The sequence below is a fragment of the Lasioglossum baleicum genome, unplaced genomic scaffold, assembly GCF_051020765.1.
Source record: "Lasioglossum baleicum unplaced genomic scaffold, iyLasBale1 scaffold0025, whole genome shotgun sequence".
Classification (NCBI taxonomy): domain Eukaryota; kingdom Metazoa; phylum Arthropoda; class Insecta; order Hymenoptera; family Halictidae; genus Lasioglossum; species Lasioglossum baleicum.
In genome coordinates, this window is record NW_027469085.1 from 1,645,870 (window position 1) to 1,658,318 (window position 12,449).

Sequence of the window (12,449 nt, forward strand, 5' to 3'; positions counted from 1 at the left end):
ATCGTGACCGACCACAATAGTTTACGGTGGTTAAGAAAATTGTCGAACCCCTCCGGTCGGCTCGCGCGGTGGGCGCTCCAATTATTAGAGTATGATTTCGAGATTAAGTATCGAAAAGGAGCGCTCAATCGCGTACCGGACGCGTTATCACGCATGTACGAGGGAGTCGAACCGGAGGAAGGGGGGGGGGGTCGAATTAGTGACTGCGGCCGTGACGAAACTCGAATGGTTCGATCAGGAATTCCGAGAAGTAGAAAACGGCCCAGAGCGCCACCCCAACTGGTCCATTCGCGAGGGGCAACTTTTCCATCGTCGTACCGACCCGTTAATCTCCGAAATTCTCGGCGGTGATTTAGACGAGTGGAAACTCGTCGTACCGGCCGAGAAAAGAACTGAAATTTTGAGGGAAAGTCACGACGAGGTGCAAGCGGGTCATTTGGGGGTTGAGAAAACCTACCATCGAATAGCGACCCGGTACTATTGGCCGGGAATGTTTCGCACGGTCGTAGAATACGTGCGACGCTGCCCCACGTGTCAGTTAACGAAGGTTGAGCAATCACTCCCTTCTGGGCTCATGGGAAGGCGTCGTATCGGCGCGCCGTGGATGGTTATCGCAACCGATATTATGGGCCCGCTTCCCCCGAGTCGTGCAGGGTTTTCGTACCTGCTCGTAATTCAAGATCTTTTTACGAAATGGGTCGAGTGTTGCCCCCTGCGGAAGGCCACCGGGGCCAAGATTTCGGACGCGCTGGAAGACCTTGTCTTCTCACGTTGGGGGACGCCCGAGGTATTGCTCACAGATAACGGTACCGGATTCGTGAATAAGGCGATTCACGAACTCGCACGAACTTACGGGATCGCGATCACGACGACACCCCCGTATCACCCCCAGGCGAATCCTGTCGAGAGGGTGAACCGGATACTAAAAACGATGATAGTATCCTACATCGAAAAAGACCACCGTACGTGGGACGCGCACTTAGCGAAATTTCGATTCGCGTATAACACCGCGTACCACTCAGTGCTGCAAGCTTCGCCCGCGTTCTTGAATTTCGGACGCGAACCGAAACCAGCGTCATGCATTCGCGAGAGCGAGGAATCGCCGGTTGACCTGGAGGTAGCGCCTATCGAGGGATGGTCAGAGCGTATGTCGCACCTGGCCACATTACACCACTGGGTCACCGAAAACTTAGAGCGAGCGTACGAGACGCAGGCGAAAAATTACAACCTGCACCGAAAAGACATCCGTTTTGTGGAGGGAGACCTCGTCCTTCGTCGACAGCGCGTCCTCTCGTCCGCCGCGCAGAACATCGCGGCCAAATTATGCCCAAAGTTCAGCGGCCCTTTCCGAGTCGCGAAAGTATTGTCGTCGGTCGTCTATCGACTAAGTACCCCCGAAGGGAAGGACGCCGGAAAGTCGCACGTGTCCGACCTGAAGCCGTACACTCCACCGCTCGAGGGCGAACAAAACGATAACACCCCAGTACCCTCCTTAATTACAGATGGAGGATATAGAGGAACCCCAGGCAAATACGGCACAGCCGGGTCGCGTTGCGGCAACAGATAGAGGGGCTCAAGGAGGAACTAGGGTACCTCCAACACCTAGTGAATCTCCTGTCGCCAGGGGTCGCCCACGAGGACGCCCTCGAAACATTATCGCTGGTGGAATGGAGGTGGAAGGGGGTGAAGGAGCGCACCAAACAACTGTGCACACTCGTCCACACACCACCGGAACTCCTGACGGAAGAGGAATCGGAGGAAGCGTCGACCTCGGGCGACGCAGAGACCGTGGTCCAGCAACCGACAGGAGGGCGAGTATCGGCTCGCGAGGAAGCAGAGCCGCCGGTCACGCCGCGGGAAGGAGCCGTACCCGAGCAGGCCACGGCCGAGGCCACTCCGCCGCGCAAGGAGGAGGTAGCCCGGCCGCCGAAGAGAGAGACCGAGGCAACAACAGAGGAGGGGAAGAAGGAGACGCCGCAACGGAAGCAGAGGGCAGCCGCGTTCCAGCCCGCGTCAGATAAAGCCTCAGCAACAGCGAAAACATCGGGGCCAGTCGACAAGAGCCGACAACAGAGAACGGCGAGTTGGGGCCAATATGAGAAATGGATGGCCAAGGAACGATTCCAGTTGAAAGATCCAGACGCGTGCTGGAATTGCGGGAAATACGGCCATGACCGCAACAAATGCCCGCAAAATATAAAGACGCACTGCTTCCGGTGCGGCCGATCGGGGTGCTCGGTGAGGACGTGCCCGATATGCGGCTCCTCACAAAGCGCAACTGAAGCAAGACGGTAACACCGGGGCTTCACACCAACGCCCTTCGCGAGGGGCTTGAAGGCCCACCTCCAATAGGCCCGAGAAGAACCGGCCCTTTCGGCGGGTGGCAGAGATCTGGTTTTTTTTGGGGTGTGCGAGCAGTAAATGTGTCGTTGCTTTGTTTTTTTTTCTCTGTTAACCCCCCTTGCACACGCCACCGCCGATAAGAAATAGGCAGTTTTTTTTTATGTAAAAGAGTTGTAGCAGTTCTCGGGAGCTAATAAAAAGATATTTTCGTTCCTCCCATACAAGGGATAATTAGCGTGGGAAAAAAAAAAATTCTTTTTGCGAAACACCCGATCCCTCTTACAGGTCCACCGACGTCTATAGCTCGTCCGAAGTTCCAGTGCTGCCACCGAGGATCGTCGTTCGCTTGTGCTGTCTGTGTTTGTTGTAGGATATTCGTAGGACGTGGTTGTCGCTTCGTGGTGAAGGCTCCGTTTGTAAAGGACATCTCTTAGGGAGGAACGCTCTCTCACCTGTCGAGCCGCGGATCACGGGGGCGACGAAACCGTGTCGGTCCGGTCCATTTTAAGGGGGGGGAGTTGTGACGTTGCAACGTTTGCGACGTCCCTTCTCCGTTAATTCCGCGCATATTTTCGAGAGCGATAAAGGACCGGACCGCCCTCTAACGGGACACGTACCGAGACAGGATTCGAGAGCGCTCCTTTAAGAGATCCCGATATTATCGAGGACCTCCTAATGACATATGTCGCGCGTGCCGAGAACGGCAAGTTTCAGGGCCGTATATGGAACGCGCAGAAGGAACCACCGACCGTCCGAATTGTCACTGGAAATGAACAATCGCCCCAAGGCCAGGAAGCGCCCGACGGAAAAGCGAATGGCCGTTTCGAGAAATTAGAGCTTGGTGCGAGGACACTCGGCAACAAACCGGAGGCGCCGCCAGGACAGCAGCTTGCGAACATCTCGTCCGATACGGACCGACGGAACACCCTGACGTCGTCTCGCCCCATCAAGGGAGAGCTGCCCCGGGGTCGGTGCCCTCGTAGCCAAGAAGAGGAATCCCCTCCGCTGGTCAAGTCGAGCGATAGGCTCCTTGACCAATTTCGTGATTGCCCGGGGCCCTAGGGCGCGAAGAGGGTACGCTCCTGTGCCGTCGAGTCACGCCGTGGAAACACGCCATAGGCAATTCGGAAAAGCGGTCGAGTGGGGGGAACCGCGTTCGATCCGCTAGGCGGCCGAAAATCGATGGATCACTGTCGCGCTGGCTATCGTAGACCACACACGTGGCTGCCATTGAAAATGCGTTGCGTACCACCAAAGTACTACTTGCGCCGCGAGAGATTGCGTGTCCTGTTGAGGGTTCCCGTGCGCCTAGGACTACGTCCACCCGAGCCCAGGCTTGCTGTACGCTCTATCGGGAGCCGTTCAAGGGAATCGGAACGACAGACAGCACGAGAAACGGTAAGTCGCACTTGTGATCCATCCGATATTTTCGTTGCGCGCCGGCTCGACCTTCGTCGTGCGAGGACGAACGCTTCCCGTTCGGGCCTCGATACTTCGCTCGCATTCCTCTCGGAATGCTTTGAGATTTTCGTGAATATTTCGGGAGAGTGTTCCTCTGTAAATTGCGTGCGGAAGAGTGTCTTCCGAGGAGTCGCGTTCGTGAGAGTAACTCAAGTCGGTATCTTCGCGTTTCTCGAATCCTGTGTCTCCTGTCGAAACGCGTATTCTGTCCGTCGGCGTTCGATCGCGTAATCGATAACGTACGCGTCGAGGCGATCCACGTGCGGAAGTCATCGCGGCAGACTCGCAGTCCGCCGGTCATCTGCGCCTCGCGTTTCCGAAGTTCGTTGCGAACGAAACGGCGATAATTGTCAGCGGTATCGTTGCGAGCGAAATCGGTAGGACAACCGCGCGGCGAACGGCCATCTTTTCGCTATCTTGTATGAAGAGCGCGGGCTCTCGGGTCGCGGCCACGTGGCCGCTGATTTTGTAAACCAACGACTGCTACAATAAATAGCTCGAGACCATATCGTAGTCGAATTATTCGATTCCCTGTGAGATCCGTCCTGCCGAGAGGGCTGTCCTAGTCACCCCGTGTTCGAACCATCTGGCCTAGTCGCGACGTCATTTTCGATCCGCGTATCTCGAAGATTCGGCTCACGACCTCGGCGTCTCCGAGCTCGAGCAGAGTTTTGCGTTTCGTGTGGCATCCTTGCGGTGCCTGGCGCCCGAACCTTTAGCTTTCGTGCGGGAATCGCCGAATCTTCGAGTCTCGTATTGTCTCGGGCGGACCGCGTGCACTCGGCCTGCACGCGGCCTGGTCTCAGCGCCTGCAAGGCCCGAAGGTAACCGGCTTCCACGGGTCTAACAGCTCGTCGGAAAAAGGTTAACGTGACAAATTACGTGACAAAATACGCGACCATCCACAAAGGGTCATTTCGATTCGTCGGAGAACGACGTGATAAAGAAAAATTGGGATGCGGGACAACGGGACGCGGTAAAATTATCAAACGTTGAACGGCCAGCGGCTATAATAAGGTTGGTGCGCACTGCTGTAAAGCACAAGTGAAAGCTTTTGGATTCGAAGAATTGCAAGCTCTTATTATCACCACTGGTCTAGCGAAACGTGGGAATTAAGTTGTACAACCCAATATTGCACCAACACAGAGTGGAACCACGCGCAGGATCTCGTTCTGCAACCGTAGCAGAAATGGACCCGTTCGAAGAATACGCGACCATCCACAAAGGGTATTTCGATTTGTCGGATAACGACGTGATAAAGAAAAATTGGAATTTATTCTGCGAGGCTTTCCGTCTCACTGGTGAGACAGGGCCGAAGCCTCCGAAAAAATATAAACAATTATCGTCCCCCTCCTCAACGGGACGCGGTAAAATTATCAAACGTTGAACGGCTCGCGGCTATAATAAGGTTGGTGTGCACTGCTGTAAAGCACAAGTGAACGCTTTTGGATTCGAAGAATTGCAAGCTCTTATTATCACCACTGGTCTAGCGAAACGTGGGAATTAAGTTGTACAACCCAATATTGCACCAACACAGAGTGGAACCACGCGCAGGATCTCGTTCTGCAACCGTAGCAGAAATGGACCCGTTCGAAGAATACGCGACCATCCACAAAGGGTATTTCGATTTGTCGGATAACGACGTGATAAAGAAAAATTGGAATTTATTCTGCGAGGCTTTCCGTCTCACTGGTGAGACAGGGCCGAAGCCTCCGAAAAAATATAAACAATTATCGTCCCCCTCCTCAACGGGACGCGGTAAAATTATCAAACGTTGAACGGCTCGCGGCTATAATAAGGTTGGTGTGCACTGCTGTAAAGCACAAGTGAACGCTTTTGGATTCGAAGAATTGCAAGCCCTTATTATCACCACTGGTCTAGCGAAACGTGGGAATTAAGCTGTACAACCCAATATTGCAACAACACAGAGTGGAACCACGCGCAGGATCTCGTTCACCAACCGAAGCAGAGATGGACATGTTCGAAGAATTCGCGACCATCCACAAAGGGTATTTCGATCTGTCGGAGAACGACGTGATGAAGAAAAATTGGAATTGATTCTGCGAGGATCACCGTCTCACCGGCGAGACGTGGCCGATGCCACCGTACCAATATAAACAACTAACGTCCCCTCCCCCTCGTCGGGACGCGGTAAAATTATCGAACGTTGGACGGTCCGCGGCTGTAAAAAGGTTCGGGAGCACTGCTGTAAAGCACAAGTGAGAGCTTCTGGATTCGAAGAATTGCAAGCTCTTAATATCACCATAGGTCTTGCGAACCCTGAGAATTAAGCTGTGGAGCCCACTATTGCACCAACACAGAGTGGAACCACGCGCAGGATCTCGTTCACCAACCGAAGCAGAGATGGACGCGTTCGAAAAACACGCGACCATCCGCAAAGGGTATTTCGATTCGTTGGAGAACGACGTGATGAAGAAACATTGGAATTTGTTCTGCGAGGCTCGCCGGCGAGACGGGACCGAAGCCACCGCAACAATATAAGCAATTAACGTCCCCCCCTTCATCGGGGCGAGGTAAAATTATCTAACGTTGGCCGGCTCGCGACTATAAAAAGTTTGGGGAGCACTGCTGTAAAGCACAAGTGAAAGCTTTTTGATTCGACGAATTGCAAGCTCATATTATCACCACTGGTCTAGCGAAATGTGGGAATTAAGTTGTACACCCAATATTGCACCAACACAGAGTGGAACCACGCGCAGGATCTCGTTCTGCAACCGTAGCAGAGATGGACCCGTTCGAAGAATACGGGATCATCCACAAACGGTATTTCCTATTTGTCGGAGGACGACGTGATGAAGAAAAATTGGAATTTATTCTGCGAGGCTCTCCGTCTCACTGGTGAGACAGGGCCGAAGCCTCCGAAAAAATATAAACAATTATCGTCCCCCTCCTCAACGGGACGAGGTAAAATTATCAAACGTTGAACGGCCCGCGAATAATAAAAAGGTTGGTGCGCACTGCTGTAAAGCACAAGTGAAAGGTTTTGGATTCGAAGAATTGCAAGGTCTTATTATCACCACTGACCTAGCGAAACGTGAGAATTAAGCTGTACAACCCAATATTCCACCAACACAGAGTGGAACCACGCGCAGGATCTCGTTCACCAACCGAAGCAGAGATTGACATGTTCGAAGAATACGCGACCATCCACAAAGGGTATTTCGATTTGGCGGAGGACGACGTGATGAAGAAAAATTGGAATTGATTCTGCGAGGCCCTCCGTCTCACTGGTGAGACAGGGCCGAAGCCTGCGAAAAAATATAAACAATTATCGTCCCCCGTCTCAACGGGACGCGGTAAAATTATCAAACGTTGAACGGCCCGCGGCTATAAAAAGGTTCGTGCGCACTGCTGTAAAGCACACGTGAAAGCTTTAGGATTCGAAGAATTGCAAGCTCTCATTATCACCACTCACCTAGCGAAACGTGAGAATTAAGCTGTACAACCCAATATTCCACCAACACAGAGTGGAACCACGCGCAGGATCTCGTTCACCAACCGAAGCAGAGATTGACATGTTCGAAGAATACGCGACCATCCACAAAGGGTATTTCGATTTGTCGGAGGACGACGTGATGAAGAAAAATTGGAATTGATTCTGCGAGGATCACCGTCTCACCGGCGAGACGTGGCCGATGCCACCGTACCAATATAAACAACTAACGTCCCCTCCCCCTCGTCGGGACGCGGTAAAATTATCGAACGTTGGACGGTCCGCGGCTGTAAAAAGGTTCGGGAGCACTGCTGTAAAGCACAAGTGAGAGCTTCTGGATTCGAAGAATTGCAAGCTCTTAATATCACCATAGGTCTTGCGAACCCTGAGAATTAAGCTGTGGAGCCCAATATTGCACCAACACAGAGTGGAACCACGCGCAGGATCTCGTTCTGCAACCGTAGCAGAGATGGACCCGTTCGAAGCATACGCGACCATCCACAAAGGGTCATTTCGATTTGTCGGAGAACGACGTGATGAAGAAAAATTGGAATATATTCTGCGAGGCTCTCCGTCTCACTGGTGAGACAGGGCCGAAGCCACCGAAAAAATATAAACAATTAACGTCCCCCTCCTCAACGGGACGCGGTAAAATTATCAAACGTTGAACGGCCCGCGGCTATAGAAAGGTTGGTGCGCACTGCTGTAAAGCACAAGTGAAAGCTTTTGGATTCGAAGAATTGCAAGCCCTTATTATCACCACTGGTCTAGCGAAACGAGGGAATTTATCTGTACAACCCAATATTCCACCAACACTGAGAGGAACCACGCGCAGGATCTCGTTCTCCAACAGAAGCAGAGATGGACCCGTTCGAAGAATACGGGATCATCCACAAACGGTATTTCCTATTTGTCGGAGGACGACGTGATGAAGAAAAATTGGAATTTATTCTGCGAGGCTCTCCGTCTCACTGGTGAGACAGGGCCGAAGCCTCCGGAAAAATATAAACAATTATCGTCCCCCTCCTCAACGGGACGCGGTAAAATTATCAAACGTTGACCGGCCCGCGGCTATAATAAGGTTGGTGCGCACTGCTGTAAAGCACAAGTGAAATCTTTTGGATTCGAAGTATTGCAAGCCCTTATTATCACCACTGGTCTAGCGAAACGATGGAATTAAGCTGTACAACCCACTATTCCACCAACACTGAGAGGAACCACGCGCAGGATCTCGTTCTCCAACAGAAGCAGAGATGGACATGTTCGAAGAATACGCGACCATCCACAAAGGGTATTTCGATTTGTCGGAGGACGACGTGATGAAGAAAAATTGGAAATGATTCTGCGAGGATCACCGTCTCACCGGCGAGACATGGCCGATGCCACCGTACCAATATAAACAACTAACGTCCCCTCCCCCTCGTCGGGACGCGGTAAAATTATCGAACGTTGGCCGGTCCGCGGCTGTAAAAAGGTTCGGGAGCACTGCTGTAAAGCACAAGTGAGAGCTTCTGGATTCGAAGAATTGCAAGCTCTTAATATCCCCATAGGTCTTGCGAACCCTGAGAATTAAGCTGTGGAGCCCAATATTGCACCAACACAGAGTGTAACCACGCGCAGGATCTCGTTCTGCAACCGTAGCAGAGATGGACCCGTTCGAAGAATACGCGACCATCCACAAAGGGTATTTCGATTAGTCGGATAACGACGTGATAAAGAAAAATTGGAATTTATTCTGCGAGGCTCTCCGTCTCACTGGTGAGACAGGGCCGAAGCCTCCGAAAAAATATAAACAATTATCGTCCCCCTCCTCAACGGGACGCGGTAAAATTATCAAACGTTGAACGACCCGCGGCTATAATAAGGTTGGTGCGCACTGCTGTAAAGCACAAGTGATCGCTTTTGGATTCGAAGAATTGCAAGCTCTTATTATCACCACTGACCTAGCGAAACGTGAGAATTAAGCTGTACAACCCAATATTCCACCAACACAGAGTGGAACCACGCGCAGGATCTCGTTCACCAACCGAAGCAGAGATGGACATGTTCGAAGAATACGCGACCATCCACAAAGGGTATTTCGATTTGTCGGATAACGACGTGATAAAGAAAAATTGGAATTTATTCTGCGACGCTTTCCGTCTCACTGGTGAGACAGGGCCGAAGCCTCCGAAAAAATATAAACAATTATCGTCCCCCTCCTCAACGGGACGCGGTAAAATTATCAAACGTTGAACGGTCCGCGGCTATAATAAGGTTGGTGCGCACTGCTGTAAAGCACAAGTGAACGCTTTTGGATTCGAAGAATTGCAAGCCCTTATTATCACCACTAACCTAGCGAAACGTGAGAATTAAGCTGTACAACCCAATATTCCACCAACACAGAGTGGAACCGCGCGCAGGATCTCGTTCTGCAACCGTAGCAGAGATGGACCCGTTCGAAGAATACGCGACCATCCACAAAGGGTATTTCGATTTGTCGGATAACGACGTGATAAAGAAAAATTGGAATTTATTCTGCGAGGCTCTCCGTCTCACTGGTGAGACAGGGCCGAAGCCTCCGAAAAAATATAAACAATTATCGTCCCCCTCCTCAACGGGACGCGGTAAAATTATCAAACGTTGAACGGCCCGCGGCTATAATAAGGTTGGTGCGCACAGCTGTAAAGCACAAGTGAACGCTTTTGGATTCGAAGAATTGTAAGCTCTTATTATCACCACTGGTCTAGCGAAACGTGGGAATTAAGCGGTACAAACCAATATTCCACCAACACAGAGTGGAACCACGCGCAGGATCTGGTTCACCAACCGAAGCAAAGATGGACATGTTCGAAGAATACGCGACCATCCACAAAGGATATTTCGATTTGTCGGAGGACGACGTGGTGAAGAAAAATTGGAATTGATTCTGCGAGGATCACCGTCTCACCGGCGAGACGTGGCCGATGCCATCGTACCAATATAAACAACTAACGTCCCCTCCCCCTCGTCGGGACGCGGTAAAATTATCGAACGTTGTCCGGTCCGCGGCTGTAAAAAGGTTCGGGAGCACTGCTGTAAAGCACAAGTGAGAGCTTCTGGATTCGAAGAATTGCAAGCTCTTAATATCACCATAGGTCTTGCGAACCCTGAGAATTAAGCTGTGGAGCCCAATATTGCACCAACACAGAGTGTAACCACGCGCAGGATCTCGTTCTGCAACCGTAGCAGAGATGGACCCGTTCGAAGAATACGCGACCATCCACAAAGGGTATTTCGATTAGTCGGATAACGACGTGATAAAGAAAAATTGGAATTTATTCTGCGAGGCTCTCCGTCTCACTGGTGAGACAGGGCCGAAGCCTCCGAAAAAATATAAACAATTATCGTCCCCCTCCTCAACGGGACGCGGTAAAATTATCAAACGTTGAACGACCCGCGGCTATAATAAGGTTGGTGCGCACTGCTGTAAAGCACAAGTGATCGCTTTTGGATTCGAAGAATTGCAAGCTCTTATTATCACCACTGACCTAGCGAAACGTGAGAATTAAGCTGTACAACCCAATATTCCACCAACACAGAGTGGAACCACGCGCAGGATCTCGTTCACCAACCGAAGCAGAGATGGACATGTTCGAAGAATACGCGACCATCCATTAAAGGGTATTTCGATTTGTCGGAGGACGACGTGATGAAGAAAAATTGGAATTGATTCTGCGAGGATCACCGTCTCACCGGCGAGACGTGGCCGATGCCACCGTACATATATAAACAGATAACGTCACCTCCCCCTCGTCGGGACGCGGTAAAATTATCGAACGTTGGCCGGTCCGCGGCTGTAAAAAGGTTCGGGAGCACTGCTGTAAAGCACAAGTGAGAGCTTCTGGATTCGAAGAATTGCAAGCTCTTATTATCACTACTGACCTAGCGAAACGTGAGAATTAAGCTGTGCAACCCAATATTCCACCAACACAGAGTGGAACCACGCGCAGGATCTCGTTCTCCAACAGAAGCAGAGATGGACCCGTTCGAAGAATACGCGACCATCCACAAAGGGTATTTCGATTTGTCGGATAACGACGTGATAAAGAAAAATTGGAATTTATTTTGCGAGGATCACCGTCTCACCGGCGAGACGTGGCCGATGCCATCGTACCAATATAAACAACTAACGTCCCCTCCCCCTCGTCGGGACGCGGTAAAATTATCGAACGTTGGCCGGTCCGCGGCTGTAAAAAGGTTCGGGAGCACTGCTGTAAAGCACAAGTGAGAGCTTCTGGATTCGAAGAATTGCAAGCTCTTAATATCACCATAGGTCTTGCGAACCCTGAGAATTAAGCTGTGGAGCCCAATATTGCACCAACACAGAGTGGAACCACGCGCAGGATCTCGTTCTGCAACCGTAGCAGAGATGGACCCGTTCGAAGAATACGCGACCATCCACAAAGGGTATTTCGATTAGTCGGATAACGACGTGATAAAGAAAAATTGGAATTTATTCTGCGAGGCTCTCCGTCTCACTGGTGAGACAGGACCGAAGCCTCCGAAAAATATAAACAATTATCGTCCCCCTCCTCAACGGGACGCGGTAAAATTATCAAACGTTGAACGGCCCGCGGCTATAATAAGGTTGGATCGCACTGCTGTAAAGCACAAGTGAAAGCTTTTGGATTCGAAGAATTGCAAGCCCTTATTATCGCCACTGGTCTAGCGAAACGTGGGAATTAAGCTGTACAACCCAATATTCCACCAACACAGAGTGGAACCACGCGCAGGATGTCGTTCTCCAACAGAAGCAGAGATGGACCCGTTCGAAGAATACGGGATCATCCACAAAGGGTATTTCCTATTTGTCGGAGGACGACGTGATGAAGAAAAATTGGAATTTATTCTGCGAGGCTCTCCGTCTCACTGGTGAGACAGCGCCGAAGCATCCGAAAAAATATATACAATAATCGACCCCCTCCTCAACGGGACGCGGTAAAATTATCAAACGTTGAACGGCCCGCGGCTATAATAAGGTTGGTTCGCACTGCTGTAAAGCACAAGTGAAAGCTTTTGGATTCGAAGAATTGCAAGCCCTTATTATCACCACTAACCTAGCGAAACGTGGGAATGAAGCTGTACAACACAATATTCCACCAACACAGAGTGGAACCACGCCCAGGATCTCGTTCTCCAACAGAAGCAGAGATGGACCCGTTCGAAGAAT